The sequence below is a fragment of the Saccopteryx leptura genome, chromosome 8, assembly GCF_036850995.1.
Source record: "Saccopteryx leptura isolate mSacLep1 chromosome 8, mSacLep1_pri_phased_curated, whole genome shotgun sequence".
Classification (NCBI taxonomy): domain Eukaryota; kingdom Metazoa; phylum Chordata; class Mammalia; order Chiroptera; family Emballonuridae; genus Saccopteryx; species Saccopteryx leptura.
Genome location: NC_089510.1, coordinates 45282091 through 45300229, shown reverse-complemented (window position 1 = coordinate 45300229; position 18139 = coordinate 45282091). Strand labels below are relative to the sequence as shown.

General features: G+C 37.7%; 1 protein-coding gene across 3 annotated transcripts in view; it reads left to right on the top strand.

Moving 5' to 3' along the window:
- LSAMP (limbic system associated membrane protein) overlaps positions 1 to 18139 on the top strand; it is an 820035-nt gene that overhangs the window by 390969 nt on the left and 410927 nt on the right. The window lies entirely within an intron of this gene.

Below are 18139 nucleotides of genomic sequence, written 5' to 3'. Positions count from 1 at the left end.
CTAACTGATCTGTCTCTTTCTTTTTGCATGCATGTGCAAGCATGTACAAGTACGCATACCCACTCACACACATACACACATACACAGGACTGCCAGAATGGTTGCCCATAAAGACTGATATTATTATGTACTTATCTTGCTTTCAGTATTTTCTCATTAAAAACCTAAACTCTTTTTTTTACTTTCTTTTTTCTTTTCTTTTCACATGAGAGGAGGGGAGATAGACAGATGGACTCCCACATATGCCCAGACCGAGATCCACCTGACAACCCCCATCTGGGGCCGATGCTCTGCCCATCTGAGGCCATGCTCCCAACTAACCTATTTTTAGCTCCTGAGAAGCAAAGGCTCCATAGAGCCATCCTCAGCACCTGGGCTGATGTGCTTGAACCAATTGAGCCATGGCTGCAGGAGAGGAATAGAGAGAGAGAGAGGAAGAAGGGGTAGGGGTGGAGAAAGCAGATGGTTGCTTCTCCTGTGTGCCCTGACTGGGAATCGAACCCAGGACAATCCCCTGGTCGAGCTGACACTGTATCACTGAGCCAACCGGCCATGGCTCCTCTTTACTACTTTCAAGACTTCCACTGACTTAACTCTAGTATCTCTGACAAAACGTAGCATTATATACCATATATCTACCAGTCAATGTATGGAAGCATTGTCCTCTCCATCTAATTTGTGAACTCCTATATATCAGAGACATTTTCTTGATATATACATGCCTACAAAACCTAGGACACAATTTGCACATAGTAGGTACTTAATAGATACTTGCTGAATGCATGGATGACTACTTGTAAAATGATTTTGAGGTTTATCTCATCTAGGCCATGAGACAAATCAGATGAAATTATTCCCCTCTTCCCCATGTTTTCTTTTTCTCCCTGTGAGATAAATTTTTATTGAAATCTTCAACAAAATCTATTGTGCTTCTCATCCCTAGATAATTCGGAGGAAACTATTTTTATTTTTCAATTAATTTTTTATTTACAGTCTCTCCTGCTTTTGTTTACATTATGGCAGTTCACACTGTAAAACACACATAAAACCCCTTTGGCTACATTGTAAAAACATCCAGACCTATTTTATATTTATTGAATCTCAAGAGGACTATCTCAGGGCTCCCTGGTGCGAGATTTCTTAAGCAGAGAATTCGGATCCTGTATAGTATGTGGATTCCTATTAACTTAGATCAGAGTGAAGTATCTTCCCCTTTGATTCTGGACAAGTTTCTCTTGCAGGATCCAAACATTCCTTATCTCTGAGACATACTGCAATTCTGAAATGTCAGCCTTGGGAGCTCCTGTTCCTTCCTCTAATCAGTGTTACATACAAAGCTATAACACAACTACACAAACATTGCACCTTAGAAATGCAGTGCACTTCTTGAATCTTTCAGGGCAGTGGTTTTTAAACTGTATCCCAGTGATTTCTAGCCTTTATAAAAGAGTTCTCAAGATGTTTCCTTTGAGAGAAACTTCAATGTTTGCCAACTTTGCTTTTATTTATTTTCTATAACTTGAATTCCAAATAAGACTTTTGTTTGGAAAACAACATGCACCACAACAGTAGAATTCCCAAAGCTTAAAAAAAAAAGGTGAAATTAACTATATTAGGGACTAAATACAAAGGTAGGGAACCTGATACTAACTTTAAATAATTCTTCAAATATTAGAAGCTTTTTAACACCCTTTCTCATCTTTCTTTTTTTTTTTTTTTTTTTTTTCATTTTTCTGAAGCTGGAAACAGGGAGAGACAGTCAGACAGACTCCCGCATGCGCCCGACCGGGATACACCCGGCACGCCCACCAGGGGCGACGCTCTGCCCACCAGGGGGCGATGCTCTGCCCATCCTGGGCGTCGCCATATTGCGACCAGAGCCACTCCAGCGCCTGAGGCAGAGGCCACAGAGCCATCCCCAGCTCCCGGGCCATCTCTGCTCCAATGGAGCCTCGGCTGCGGGAGGGGAAGAGAGAGACAGAGAGGAAAGCGCGGCGGAGGGGTAGAGAAGCAAATGGGCGCTTCTCCTGTGTGCCCTGGCCGGGAATCGAACCCGGGTCCTCCGCACGCTAGGCCGATGCTCTACCGCTGAGCCAACCGGCCAGGGCTCTTTCTCATCTTTCTTAATGCCCATCCCATTAAAAGTCATTTACAGAGGCAGAATTGTATTGCTTTCTTCACACCCACTATCACTCAATATCGTTCAAGATTCTATGAGTATTTACTGAGTCCCTCCCTGTGACAGATATTAGGTGTGTAATTAGTTACATCAGTTCAAACACACAAACAAAAATTAGTTATGGTTCCTACTATAGTCTGAATATTTATGTTCATCAAAAATTCATATGTTGAAATTCTAATTCATAAAGGTGATGGTATTAGTAGATGGGGCCTATGAGGTTAATTAGGTTTTGAGGCAGAACCTTCATTAATGGGATTAGTGCCTTATACAAAAGCCCCAGAAAGATCCCCTATTCCTTCTACAATATGCAGCGACAGGGCAAAGCCTGGCACCTAGAAGAGAGCCTTCACCCAACCATGAGGGCACCTGATCTCAAATTTTCAGCATCCAAAACTGAGTTTTGCTTATAAGCTACCCAGGCCCTGGCCAATGGCTCAGTGTATAGAGCATTGGCCTGGCATATGGATGTCTTGGGTTTCATTCCTGGTCAGGGCACAGAGGAGAAGCAACAATCTGCTTCTTTTGCACAGAGGGAGCAACAATCCCTCCCCCCTTCTTTTCCTCTTCCCCTCCCATAGCCAGTGGCTTGATTGGTTCTGGTGTGGCCCAGGGCGCTGAGGATAGCTCCTTTGGAGCACATCAGCCTCAGGTGCTAAAAATAGCTAGCTACTCAAGCATCGGCCCCAAAAAGGGTTGCTGGGTGGATCCCAATCAGGACACATGTGGACATTTGCCTCACTGACTCCCCTCCTCTTACCTAAAAAAATAAAATAAAATAATATAAAGAAATAAACTATCCAGTCTCTGGCATTTTGTTATAGTAGGCTGAATGTGAACAGACTAAAAGAGTGCCCAGTCTCATGTATCTTATTCTCTAGTGAGTACTATATTTTGATATCTATCATTTCTGTTACTAAAAAAGAGCCTTTGGTTAATTGGTTAGTTGCTTGGTTTTTTTGGTTGGTTAATTCACTCTTTCATTAATTTTACAGGTAAGATCATGGCAGTGGTTATCATGAAATGTGCTAATTGCTCTTAGATATTAAAGTCAATGATGCACTGCCCCCCAGTTTTAAACACAAACTAGTTACTTCCTTCCTTACTCAATATGTAATATTTCTCTTGCATATTTTTTTCTGTAAGTTTATTAAACCTTCCTACCTCTTTTGAGGGCAAAGATTATTTTTAATCTATCTTTGAATTGCTTCATTCCCAACTGTTTCAAGTGCAATTATTTTCACATATAGGGTACTCAATGTGTCTGAAAATACTGGTTATTATATTTCATCACTTCTGACTGTACTAGTAAGGAAAATGATTGAAATATTGCCAAGCTCTATCAGGTGGAAAACTATTTTTAGAAGAGATATTATATCAGAAATTTATGCATCAGATAAAGGGTTAAAGTGAATGTCCTCCATAGCTCCTTCCATTTCTTTATGATTCCATGTTATTGCACATTTTTATAAACATTATATTGTAATCTGTTATAAACAGAATAAATAAATTTGTCTTTGGGGGTCAAGCTCTCACATCCTTCAATTAGAATTTTCACTGGATTTACTATAACCATTAACCTGATGGTCTTTGCATTGTAGTGAAAGAATCAAGAAACTTGGCTCTGCTTCTTAGCACAAAAATAGGTTCATCATCAGCCATTTTCCAAAGATATCTGATTATACCTCTGTGTCAGCTTACCCACTCTGACCCAGTTTTGTTTTTTTCAGAAAAAAGGAACTATTCTAAAATATATACACATATATATCCCTATATATACACATATATAAATGCCTATATAATATAAATATATGTATATACAGTGGTACCTTGATACGAACAGACCAACATGATTTTTTTTTAAGATACAAGCTGTGACTTGGTCCATATTTTTGTTCGAGATCTGAGCAAAATTCCAAGATACGAGTCATGATTCAGGAAGCTGCCGCTAGTTGGCGCGTTGGCGCGCAGGTCCAGTACCGGCAGTTTGATATATGAGTTGACTGACTTACGAGCTCGGTTACAGAACGAAGTAAATTTGTACCTCAAGGTACCATTGTATATACACACACATACATATGATTCTGTTTGATTATGTTCATGGTGCCACAGATCTATTTATCTTCATATTCTTTCAGCATATACCCCTCATACAGTCATGTAATCAATATTTCTTGAGTATTTTCTGGCTTCCAAGCACTGTTCTGGATGCTTTCATAGAGTCAGAGAAATAAGATAGCATGCATTTGGCCTTGCAAAGGCTAGTATGATTAGAGAGACCGAAAAAAAAAAACCCACGCAAATTAAAGAATAATAATTTCAGATATCTCAGGACAGGTATGATAAAAATATGAGAAAGGATTACAATCTAGATTAAAGGATGGTTCTGGTAGTGACTTTATGTAATAAGAAAAAAATTCTTGGAGTCTAGACTTGTCCTTATATTTATGGAGAGGACATTTTTAAAATGGAGAGTGGAGGGGTAGTAGCATAAGTCAATGCAAAAAAAGTAAGATACAAAAGAATAATGTCAGGTGATGGGAACTGGGTTGAAGCAAAGGATAACATACACGGTCAGGTTCAAAGACAAGAATGGAGAAGAGAGTAGTGGACAAACAATATGAAGAATGGTTTAGCAAGGAAATTGATAGAGCTTGTACAGTATATGATGTGATAGATCAGATAAAGGGTTAGATAGGTCAGGGAGCCAATCTGCATAATTTGGATAAAGTGAATATTGTATTTGAGATGACTCACATATATAGAGAGGAGAAACAGAAAGACAGGAAAGCCACCTGCAGGCTGGACAGAAAAATTCTCCTTATGATGTAATGAGGTGCTCTTTATCATGGTTATGGAAGTGAAAGAGCAGGGACACATACAAGATGTGACTGGATTTGATGATCCATAATTTTATAGGCTAATTATTTGCAGCTTTATAATGAAGTTATCATGTTTTCTTTACTAAATAATGCCTCTGGTCTATAAATAGGGGAATATAATGAGCATAATTGAAGATATAACTATTATAATAGATTGCTATTATTATAAAATCCCTTGATGATTTAAAGAAAGAATAATAACCTTAATGTGATATTTTGTGGGCCAGTGTTAACTTAGCCATTACTTTTTACCCTAAGGTGGCTGCATATTGAAGATGGCTGAAGTGATAACCAAGAATATGGCTTATAGAATATTTAGGAATTAGATCAAATAAAAGGCACTGTATAAATGAAAGGTGTCATTACCAATAGTTATGACAGTGTTGGTTCTTATTATTGTCTTGGGAAGTTTATAAGAACAAATTGCAATGGTAGCTCATGCTGTAACCGTAAAGTATAAGAAATAATCTCTTGAGTTATAATATTAAATATGTCTACAGGCATGTTTAATGAATGAGAGTGCTTTGATTTTTACCTGTGACAATGCACAAATCTGGCATTTTCTGATTTGGTAAAAGAAGTTCTGAGTCTGAATATTAAACTGTCAGAGTTGAAAAGTATGGGAATGTGAGGACCAAAAACTATTTAATCAAAGTGCTAGATGCTTTTTCAAAAGTAGTAGAAAATAGATTGTCCAATAACAATGGAACTGTGAAATGCATCTTTGGAACAAGGAAAGACAGAAGAAGAAGAAGAAGAAGAAGAAGAAGGCATGAAAAACTGGAGATTGCTTTTCTAGTAGATAAGAAAATGTTTCTCCCTCTTTCTCTTTTGCATCTATTATGTCAGACATACATCAGCTGCTAAATAAACTCTGTCTTTAACTTTCATTAATAAAAACAATTGCCTTTAAAATTCTTTTATAATTCAAATCTCTGGGTTTTCAAAATATGTGATGCAAGATCAAAAACACATTATATATATATGATATAAATCGACAGAAAGGGAGAAGGAAGAAGGGAAGGATGAGAGATACAGAGAGAGCGAGAGCTTTTTTCATTGTTAAGTTTAAACACTTATAGTCCTGCTATAAAGTAGCAACAGGCCCTGGATGGGTGGTTCAGTGGATAGCATGTCATCCCAGCATGCCAAGGTCATGGACTGGATCCTTGGTCAGGGCATATACAAGAAGCAACCAATGAGTGTACAACTAAATGGAGCAATGAGTTGATGTCTCCTCTCTCTCTCTCTTACTCTCTCTTTATCAAGTCAATGGTGGAAAAATGGCAATGGAGGAACAGAGGGTGATGGCAAATAGTTTTACATAGCTTTTAGCTTCTGAATTATTAAAGGACATTTGGCACTGGACTGTAAATTCTAGAGTTACTATTCATGTTTTTCTAATGAATCTCTTTTACCCACAGGTTTATCAGTTTTTAGCCATTTAATTGACAAACCAAAAAAGGCCACAGTATATATTCTGCTCTGTTAATCCAATGTGTTTGGAAGAAACAATTCAAACAAATGCAATGGGATTTACCCAAATATGGGTTTCTTCTGCTTAGTCAGCATTCAGGACAACTACTTGGCCTCATCTGACTAACATAAAATTCATGCATGTTGTACTAAACAGATGTTAAAATTTTTGAGCATTTAATAGATAGTACTATTGACGATTTACTTGTCTCTTTGTGTCTTATTTGAAAAGGTATTTTTCTCTCCTTTCAATCATTTTTTTTCCTATTTCCCAGTAGTCATTGTAGGTGTAAAGACTTTGTTTGGTTTCACATCATAAAAGGTATGGAGAGGAGAAACACTTCACTCAGCAATGTCAATATAAGTAAACTGATCCTCATTTATAGGTTATTGAACAAAGCTTGAATCATGACACACCACATCAATAACACTAATGATTTTAGAAGTAGGCATTCTTGAGAAAATTTGTAAGCAACTAGATACTTACATTTTTATCCCAAATTCTCTCTACAATAGTGCTACCATCTTCCATGGGAGTTTACAAATGCTCTTAAATCTAAGTTTGAAGTTGCCTGTTATACTCACTGCATTTTCTCCTCTCTATCACATGATTAAGCAAAAAGTTTCAGTTGTTTGGAAAGCCCCAGTAACAAATTCCAGATGTTTCTATCTGGTTCTTTTGTATATTCTTACCTTTAGCAGAAGTCACAGATATTGATAATTTGGTCAAAAGCATTTAAGAGCTTTTAATACACTTTGAAAGTAAAACCGTAAAACAATGAAATTGCTAAACATCCAGTTTTATTTGCCTGGTAAAATTTTAACCTGTTTTGCATCAAGTTTTAGAAGACTGTGAACAAAGAAACATCCAGCTGCAATGTCTACATTGTCAGAGGCCCGATCTTCTTTATTCAACAACCTATAACTAGATACACTTGACTCCTGAACAATGTGGGGGTTAGGAGAACCGATCAATGCACAGTCAAAAATGCATAAGTAACTTTTGACTCCCCTAAAATTTAACTATAGCGTGCATTGCTATCTGCAAAAAATTGGATCCAACATTTCCTCTATCCTATCAGTGCCAAAATTTGCTACTGCTCAGTTGGTTGAACCCACAGATGCAAAACTTGGGAATACAAAGGGTTGACTGTATATTTATTTAAAAAAGACAATCTAGCTCTGGCTGATTGGCTCAGTGGTAGAGCATCAGCCTGGCATGTGGAAGTCCCAGGTCCAATTCCTGTTCAGGGCACACAGGAGAAAGAACCATTTGCTTCTCCACCCCTCCGCTTCCCCCTTCTCTCTCTCTTTCTCTCTCTCTCTCCCGTTCTACAGCCATGGCTCATTCAAGCAGGTTGGCTCCAGGCATTGAGGATGGCTCCATAGCCTTGCCTCAAGCACTAAAAAATAGCTCAGTTGCTGAGCAATGGAGTAGGGGCCCCAGATGGGCAGAGCATCACCCCATAGGGAACTTGCCTGGTGAATCCCGGATAGGGCACATGCAGGAGTCTGTCTCTCTGCCTCCTGCCTCTCACTTAATTAAAAATAAAAATAAAAAATATCTGTGCACAACTGGACCCATGTAGTTCAAACCCTTGTTGTTCAAGGATCAACTGTACTTGCCTAGTACTTGACAGGATGTAGAAGAGCAATTAATACTTATTGAATAAATTGGGGCAGGTGTGATACAACTATTTTGTCTTTATTGTGTTGGTGGTTACATGACTGTATATATTTTTCAAAATTAATGAAAATAAACACAAAATGGATATATTTTATTGTATGTAAATAAATTTTGTTAAATGAAAACATGCTCACTTTATAAAGATCCATGACTCTCTGTTATTCACTAGCTCTTTTTTGAGGAACCACAACGCACAGGGCACTGTGTGGAACTCTATGAGATACAGATAGTAAGCTCTTCCCCTCCCTTCTGAGGGTTGGTCCTCTCTTCTCCAACTGCTCCATATACTCCTACCTCTCATAGTTCCCTGTTGTTGCCACCTTTCCTTACTAGGACCCATGGTTTGTGGTTATCTAAAGGACAGAAAAGTTCAGAGGTTCTGGAAGGTTCTGTATCCTTTGGGCTCAAAGATACTACAGCAGACTTAAAATAACTCAGGGTTAGTTTAAAGTCCCATGATTTCAGTGATATCATGGGTGACATGTTGTTGTACAAATACACTTTTTAAAAAATACTTGCAGCCTGACCTGTGGTGGCGCAGTGGGATAAAGCGTCGACCTGGAACATTGAGGTCGCCGGTTCGAAACCTTGGGCTTGCCTGATCAAGGCACATATGGGAGTTGATGCTTCCTGCTCCTCCCCCTTCTCTCTCTCTCTGTCTCTCTCTCTCACTCCTCTCTCTCTAAAAAATCAATAAATAAAATATTAGAAAAAATACTTGCTGAATAAATATGTTCCATGTTCAAAATCACAGGTAAAAAATAAAATCATCATGTAAGGTTCATCTGTGGATTTTCATTTGGGGAGAAAGGTAATGTGGTGATGTTATTAAACAAATAGGAGGAGGAGTAAGAGTATTCGTGCTTTGAGTTTGGTGATCAGATTTGGTTTCCTACCTAATATAACTCAATTTTGTTAAAGTTTCTGTTCTCCCACATGATTCAGTAAAAAGCAATCCTGTCTCAAGCTAATAAAGTCTGACTAATCTAGACCAATACTAGTACTTTCATTCGTTAGATGAAATTAAAATTAAAAATAGCAAACACGGCCCTGGCCGGTTAGCTCAGCGGTAGAGCGTCGGCCTGGCGTGCGGGGGACCCGGGTTCGATTCCCGGCCAGGGCACATAGGAGAAGCGCCAATTTGCTTCTCCACCCCCGCCGCCCCTCCTTCCTCTCTGTCTCTCTCTTCCCCTCCCGCAGCCAAGGCTCCATTGGAGCAAAGATGGCCCGGGCGCTGGGGATGGCTACTTGGCCTCTGCCCCAGGTGCTAGAGTGGCTCTGGTCTCAACAGAGCGACGCCCCGGAGGGGCAGAGCATCGCCCCCTGGTGGGCAGAGCGTCGCCCCTGGTGAGTGTACTGGGTGGATCCCGGTTGGGCGCATGCGGGAGTCTGTCTGACTGTCTCTCCCCGTTTCCAGCTTCAGAAAAATACAAAAAAAAAAAAAAAAAAGCAAACACATGTATTATGTGTCAGGTAATATTTTAACTGTTTGCTTTAACTTAGCCCATGTAATCATCATCACTACAATTCAGTGAGGAAGGTAGTACTGACATCTTCATTTTATAGATAAGGAATCTGAGGCACAGAAAATGGCAGTAACTGCCCAGCATTGGGATTTACTTATCTCTTAAACAGCTATGATCACAATGTTGGATTTTAGACTGAAGTTATCTTATTCCAGTTCTCATGCTCTTAACCACTACTTTACTCTGCACATGACCCAATTCTGGCCAATAATATGTGATAAAAATGTTGTCTGGCATTTCTTAGAGAGCTTTCTTGCACCTGACAATTGAACCAACAGAGAGAAGAGGGAGCTACAGGGAACCCGAGAGAAGGAAAGCTAGTGATCTGGTGGACCACCTTGGAGCCTGCCCCACTTATACACTTCTAGTTCTGTGAGATAAACATCCTCATTGTCTAAATCTTATCTCAGGGTTTTCTCTATTTATAACCAAAAGCATCCAATCAGTTATTAATATATTAAATGCTAATCCACTCCTTGTAGCAAGTGTGTTACATATATTATTTTATGTAACCTTCACAATCTAAAGTAGATTTTATTATACTACTATCCAGACTAAGGATTAAGAGATGAGTTATTTTTCCACAATCATGAAGCAAGTCAATGGCAGAGGCCAGTATACTGGATGCTGAAACCCATGTTCTTAACACCCTTCACAATGGTCTTTCCCAATTATAAATATTATTTCATATTAAAACCCTTTTATCCAATGCCTATTATATAAAGCAGGCTTTACTTTTTATAATGGGAAAGTCATCTTTATCTATATCCATATATATATTATATATATGTATATATATAATATCTATATATAAATTTTGTTAAATAAAGAGCAGTCACATAGTCTTATGCCACTAAACAATTAGATTAAATTTTAAATATGGCTCACCTCTGATTGTCTTATACAACAGATAAGGGCAATTGACAGCTAAAATTTTAACATCTTTCTTTCTTTCAAAGCTGATTAAAAAATTTTCAATTTAAATTTTACTTAATTATGCTTATTCACACGACTAGTTTTAAATATATATATACCTTTATTGAATTGGCTTATTGAAGAGGATCATGAACAAATTTTGGCATCTTAAATCTAAGCATTATGGTAAAACAGATAGAGAAACACATGAAATGGATTAAACACGATCAGGTGAGCTGGCTATATATATATATATATATATATATATATATATATATATATATATGATAATGATTTCTCATAGATGAGTTTTAAGCCCATTAATCATCAGTAGCTGTGGGCTTTGGCTAAGAAAACTGCCAGTGCCTACCCTTGGTGTTCACAGCCTGTAACATGGGACACAAGCTTTACTCAAATGCACAGCTATTTATTTTTAAAATGTACTGAATGGCAAGCGTTAAAAATAGATGAGTCTAGTTTCACAAAACCCACTGACAGTAATCAACAGCATGAGTGGGGAGAAAAATAAATTAGATTTTTTAAACTTTTTCAACTAAACTCATCAATGATTTTTCTGATTCACAAAGAGTGAAATAAGTTTAAAGAAATACACTTATCATTTGGGGGATGTGCTTTTAAAACGAAGAACAAGTTTATAACAGTAAGTTTATCTAAGGCCTTTCTCCTAAGCAGTGATGACTTTCTCTGCAGGAGTGGAGGGTGTTCTGTTGGCATTGCTGGGCCTGGGACTTCCTGGAAGTACTCAAAAGGACAGTGTTGGTCACTCCTATGTCTTTCATAATGGGAGGCAGACAGAGAGATGGGTGGCAATTGGAAAAGAAGCAGGCTTTTTAGCCATAAGCTTAACCTGCTGGGAATGCCTCAGCCACTGTGGACAGCCCTGCCTAAGCCTGTGTCTCTCATTTTGTTTTTTGATTGGGATGTAAACTGGAAAATAGCAAAGGGTCTGAAAAAAATAACTGCTTTGCTACTAGATTCACTAGAAGCAGGTTAGGAAAAAAGCAATGTAAGTTTTTGTGTTTTTTTGCCTTTCTTTTTTAATATGCCTTATCCCAACTTGTTAAGTGTAGGGAGTAAAACTATTTGACTTACAAATCAGTTTTAAAAACTTCTTTCTTATGGCTGAGTAGTATTCCATTGTATATATGTACCGCATCTTCTTTGTCCAATCCTCTATTGAGGGGTACTTGGGTTGTTTCCATGTCTTGGCCGCTATGAATAATGCTGCAATGAACATGTGAGTGCATGTGTTTTTATATACCAATTGTTTTGAGGATTTGAGTGATATCTAGTAGGGAGTTGCTAGGTCATATGGTAGTTCTATTCTTAATTTTTTTGAGGAAATACCATACTTTCTTCCATAATGGCTGTACCAATTTACATTCCCAACAGCAGTGAATGATGGTTCCTTTTTCTCCACAGCCTCTCCAACACTTATTACCTGTCTTATTGATAATAGCCAGTCTAACAGGTATAAGGTGATATCTCATTGTAGTTTTGATTTGCATTTCTCTAATAGCTAGTGAAGATGTGCGTCCTTTCATGTATCTGTTGGCCATTTGTATGTCTTCTTGAGAGAAGTGTCTGTCTCTTCAGGTCCTCCCCAATTTGTTTTAAATTTTTATGTTTAATTTATTGTGTTGACATGGTTTCAAGTGTCCCACTCAATACAACACCCTCAACACCATGCATCGTGCCCCCATACCCCATGCAAAGCTTCTTTCCATTTTCATTTCACCCCCTCTTCCACCTCCCTCTACCTCCATCCCCCTTTCTCTCTGGGACTTGCTACCCAGTTAGCTGTATCTATGTGTGTTTTATATACATATAAAATTTGACTAATCTCTTCACCTTCTTTGATCCCATCCCTTCTTCTTCTTTTCCTCTGACAACAGTCCATCTCTTTCCTGTTACCCAGCCTCTGCCCCTATTTTGTTTCTCATTTTATTGTGTTCATTAGATTCCACATATAAGAGAGATCATATGATATTTGTCTTTCTCTGATTGGCTTATTTCACTTAGCATAATAATCTCCAGGACCATTCATGCTGTTGCAAAAGGTAAAATTTCTTTTTTTTCCTGGTCGTGTAATATTATATTGTGTAAATGTATCACAGCTTTTTTATCCACTCCTCCACTGATGGACACTTGAGCTGTTTCCAGATCTTGGCTAATGCTGCAATAAACATGGGGATGCATGTCTTCTTTTGAATTAGTGTTTTGGGATTCTTAAGATATATTTCTAAAAGTGGGATAGCTAAGTCATAAGGTATTCCATTTTTAATTTTTTCAGGAAGTGCCCTACTGTTTTCCACAGTGGCTATATGAGTCTGCATTCCCACTAGCAGTGCAGAAGGGTTCCCTTTTCTCCACATCCTAGCCAGCACTTGTTTATTGATTTGTTAATGAAAGCCATTCTGGCAAGTGTGAGGTGGTATCTCATTGTGGTTTTAAATTTCATTTCTCTAGTGATTAGTGACATTAAGCGTTTTTTCATATGCCTATTGGCCATCTGTATGTCCATTTTGGAGAAGTGTCTGAATAGGTCCTGAATAGGTCCTTTAACTATTTTTAAATAGGATTGTTTACTTCCCTGGTGTTGAGTTTTAGATGTTCTTTATTAACCCCATTAGCAGACATATCAGCAAATATGTTCTCCCATTGAGTAGACTGTCTTTTGTTGTGCAAAAGCTTTTTAGTTTGCTATAGTCCTATTTATTTAGTTTGTCCTTTATTTCACTTGCCCGCAGAGATATATCAGCAAATATATTGTTACAAGAGATATCTGAGAGTCTACTGCTTATGTTTTCTTCCAAGATTATTATGGTTTTGCAACTTACATTTAAATCTTTTAACCATTTGGAGTTTGTTTTTTGTAAATGGTAGAAGTTGGTTGTCTAGTTTTATTTTTTCACATGTATCTGCCCAATTTTTCCAACACCATTTAATAAAAAGACTGTCCTTACTCCATTGTGTACTCTAGCCTCCTTTGTCAAATATTAATTGACTCTAAAGGTGTGAGTTTATCTCTAGGTTTTCTGTTCTTTTCTGTTGTTCTTTATGCCTGTTCCTATATAAGTACCAGGCTGTTTTGATTACAGTAGCCTTGCAATATAGCTTGATATCAGGATGTGTGTTACCTACTGCTTTCTTCTTCATTTTCAAGATTGCTGAGGCTATTCATGTTCTTATTGGTACCATATACATTTTTGAAATATTTGTTGTAGCTCTTTGAAGTATGCCATTGGTATTTTAATAGGAATTGCATTAAATCTATAGATTGCTTTGTGTAGCATGGACATTTTAATGAAGTTAATTCTTTCTATCCATGAACATGGTATATGTTTCCATTTGTTTGTATCTCCTTTGATTTTCTTCTTCAATTTCTTATAATTTTTTGAGTACAAGTCTTTTACCTCCATGGTTAAATGTATTTCTAAGTACTTTATTATTACTTTTTGTTGTTGCAATAGTAAAGGAGATGGTTTCCTTAATTTCTCTTTCTGCCATTTAATTCTGCATTTTTAAATTGAATTGCTTACTTGTTTCTTGCATATTGCCATTTATAACAACATAGATTGACCTTGAGAACATTATATTAAGTGAAATAAATAAGTTAGAAAAAGCTAAGGACTATGTGATTTTACACATAGGTGGGATATAAAATTGAGATTCATGGATATAGATAAAAATGAAGTGGTTACTAGGGTAGGCTGAGTAGAGGAGGTTGGGGATAGGGGAGGAAAAAGGGACAAATATATGGTGATAGAAAATTATTTCACTTTGGGTGATAGGCACACAACCCAATCAACAATTCAAATTCTGTAAAGATGTTTACCTGGAACCTATGTACTCTTATTGATCAATGTCACCTCATTAAATTTAATTTTCTAAATTATAATTAAAATACTTCTTTCTATATCTGTCCTTTTAAAGAGAATTTTTATTTTAAAATGACACTCATTAAAACAGCAGAATTAGACTTAGTGTTTAGAAATACAATAAATTGTACCATACTTTTTGGTTATTAAGAAACAAAACTTATAAATATGTAATCCATAATAGCTCCTGTTCCACTAAGCATCAATCACTAATAGTAGAATTTTAGGCATCAGTGGGGAAGATGTGCAGGTCATCAAGGCTGCCCTGAATCCTGTCAACTCACACCACAAGGCAAACACATCCTGCATTGCCAGGAGTATTCTAATCAGTCTTGTCAGGACTTGGTAAGTTAAATGCTCAGACATCAGATATACGCAAAGGAGAAGCAAAAGAAAATGCCTCCCTCCTACATTACTTTCAGGGTGCATTCTTAAAAATTGTAATGATCAACATAATCTCAGTAAAATTTTTATTCTATTTCTGGGATGAATTTTTATTAAAGGTCTACTTGGCAGTCATACTGAAAGGTGGGTTGATTGGAACAGAACTGACAGTAAAATGAGGGTGTTTTTTTATCTCTTATTTCAAATGTAGATTAAGGTCTTTTGACTTTGGGGAGATGCAGCCATATTCTGCTACCCATAATGGCACAGAGAGAACTTGCCTCCAGAGATGTTATCTCCTGTACCCTACCAGACCTCTTCAGTCATAAAGAAGTAGAAGCTCCCCCAAACAAATATAGCGCTGATGGGCTAGTGGAGTTTGTTGTATTCCTTAGAAAAAGTAAAAATTTGAACAACATGTTTATGTCCACTAATATATCTTTAAACACTTTTTAAAATACTTTAAGATGAACAGTCACCACACTTGTCCTAGGTACATGGGATCAATGGTCTGAGTTTCATGACACAGAGTTCTCATTCTTTCTTTCCTCTGTCCCATCCCTAGGTCGGTCCCCTTACATTTATCTCCTCATTTTGTACTTGCTCCTTTCTCCTCACCACTCCTTTCCCCATTGCCCAGAGCTTCTCCTCTGTGTCCATGCCTCTGTTTCTGTTCTGCCTTTGGTCTGCATATGGGGTGAGGTTCTGGGAGTGTTTGGAACAGTGTAGCTCTGATCCGGCAGGGGCAGGGACAATCCCTACTTGGTTATTGCTTTCTTTTGCTTAAGTCTCACACAGTGATGAGTTTATAGCAGGAATCAAATGAATGAATGGATGAATGGATGGATGGATGGATGGATGGATGGATGGATGGATGGATGGACGGATGGATGAACGTGTAAACCAGGTACAAAGCCTATATATATATAGCTTTATAATATCCTGAAGCCTTTCTTTCTCATTTTGTTCACTTGTATAGTTTTTGCACACACACACACACACATATTTCTCTCCACCCCTTTTGAAGAGTGTATTTGCATAACAACCTCCAAGTGATGTTGTGAAGAAATGAGTTTTCACTCATATGCAATACAACTGCATAAGTTGCTTGAGATCTAAGCTGAAAAGTTTTGATGATGTCACAGGACCATGCAAATGGATTCTCAATATCTATACTAAATGTTTCTGGGGTACCTTTGATTCTGTGTTCTGGGAGCCTGTGGTCCAATGCAATTCATACAGTGCATGCAGACATAACCCTTTATACACACATACACACATTTGGCCTTTTGGTGTAATTGTTGTTTAATTGTGCTGAGTGCCTATAGTTGTTTATGAGAATGTTGAGAGATGGTATAGTATAGTCCCTAAGAACATAGAGTCTAGAGCCAAATTGCCAGAGTCCAAATACAAGTTCTGCTACTTGGCAACTTTATGAACACAGAAAAGTCACCAAAGCTCTGTGTACTCTCCGTCCCTCAGTTTCCTCATTTAAAAATAAGAGATATAATAGCACCTAGTGTGTAAAGAACTTAGAACAATGCCTGGTCTGTGACAAGTGCTATGTTAAAGGTAACTGCATCAGTTGTGGTATGGTTATAATAGCAAAAGTTGTTTAAAGTATGTTTTTTCTTAGTAACTGTTATCTTGATATATCATATATTCATTAATTTAGCACATTAAATAAGTATTATAATAGTTACTGCATAGGGAATAAAATAGACAATTTTCCTTCCCCCACTGAACTTATCTTCTAGTGGGAGAAACAAATATAAACAAAGACATGAATACATAGAGAGATAGAAAGATAGACAGAACTAAGATGGATAGTTGATAATAAATGGTAGATAGATAGATAGATAGATAGATAGATAGATAGATAGATAGATAGATAGATAGATAGATAATAGATAGATACAGAGAGATAGAAATATTGATAGATAGATACATAGATAGATCTCAAGGCTCTAAAGTATGCACCAGGATTAAAGTGATCAGAGAGCTTGGGTGAGGTGGGAAGGCAGATGAAAATTCAATGAGAGAAAACCAATCCTGCATAGAGTGAAGGGAAACATTCAAAGGATTAGCAATGCAGGGCCCCTGGTGATAGGAAACTTGGCATTTTTGCAGCATACAGGTAAAGGTGGGAAGTGATAGCAGCCGAGGTCTGTGAAGTTGAGTAGAGCAGCTTGTTCTGCTTCTGTTTCCCCCATAATTAAAATTACCCTTTGGGACTACCCTTAAATTTCCAAAACACAGATAGAGCCCCAGTTTTTTAAAAATGATCAATTATCATCTATTAAGTGGATTTCTGAAAAAAATAATTATTTGTGTGTGTACAAATATATACATACATACATATATTTGTACACACACAAAAGACACATGCTCATCTTTAATTGAGTTCTTTTATTAATCCAGTTTTAATCTATCTACTTAACTGTGCTTTGTCTGTATCTGTTTCTTTATCCTCCAACTGCTTCACTGGGTGGGGGGGGGGTCTGAAGGGCAAACATATTCATTATGTTGCCAGCACACAAGATAAGAATCACACTGTAGAGGATAAAATTAAATTTACAGCTTTCCCTTGTACATGTCATAAACTATTGATTTAACACAAGAGGAAACAGCAGCAATGACGGGGAACCGTTGCAGTGTGGAGCTGGCTCTGGCTGAGGAGAGGTCACCAGTGCCTGCAGATAAGCCAGGACTGGGCTCCTGACACCAGCTTCTGCTCCCTGCCAAAGAGCACCAAAGAGCAGAGGAAGGCAGACTTGGTCTACAAGACTTGGTCTACTGAATTACAACTGAGAGGCATTTCCGGCCCAGCCATACTAACTTTATGTCTGGACAAAACATTAAGTGATCAGTATTGGGAAGAGTTCAGTGAACATTTATTTCTACTAAACCTAGTATATTACAGCTACATTGCATCTTTTTAAAATTACATGTGAGGAGTCAGGCTCAGAGAGGCAATAGCTGATGAAGGCTACTCATTTGGGAGTATTAGTCAGAATTACTTCCCTTTGCTGATGATATACCTCAGTACTAGTTAGGGACAGCTCCTTCAAAATAAGCCATATATCTGGCAGTTCTATTGTTCCCTGGCATCATTCTCCTTCAGCTATAGGCTCCTTGAGGGCAGACAGCGCATCATGTGCATGCTTATATCTGAGGCCAGGAGAAGA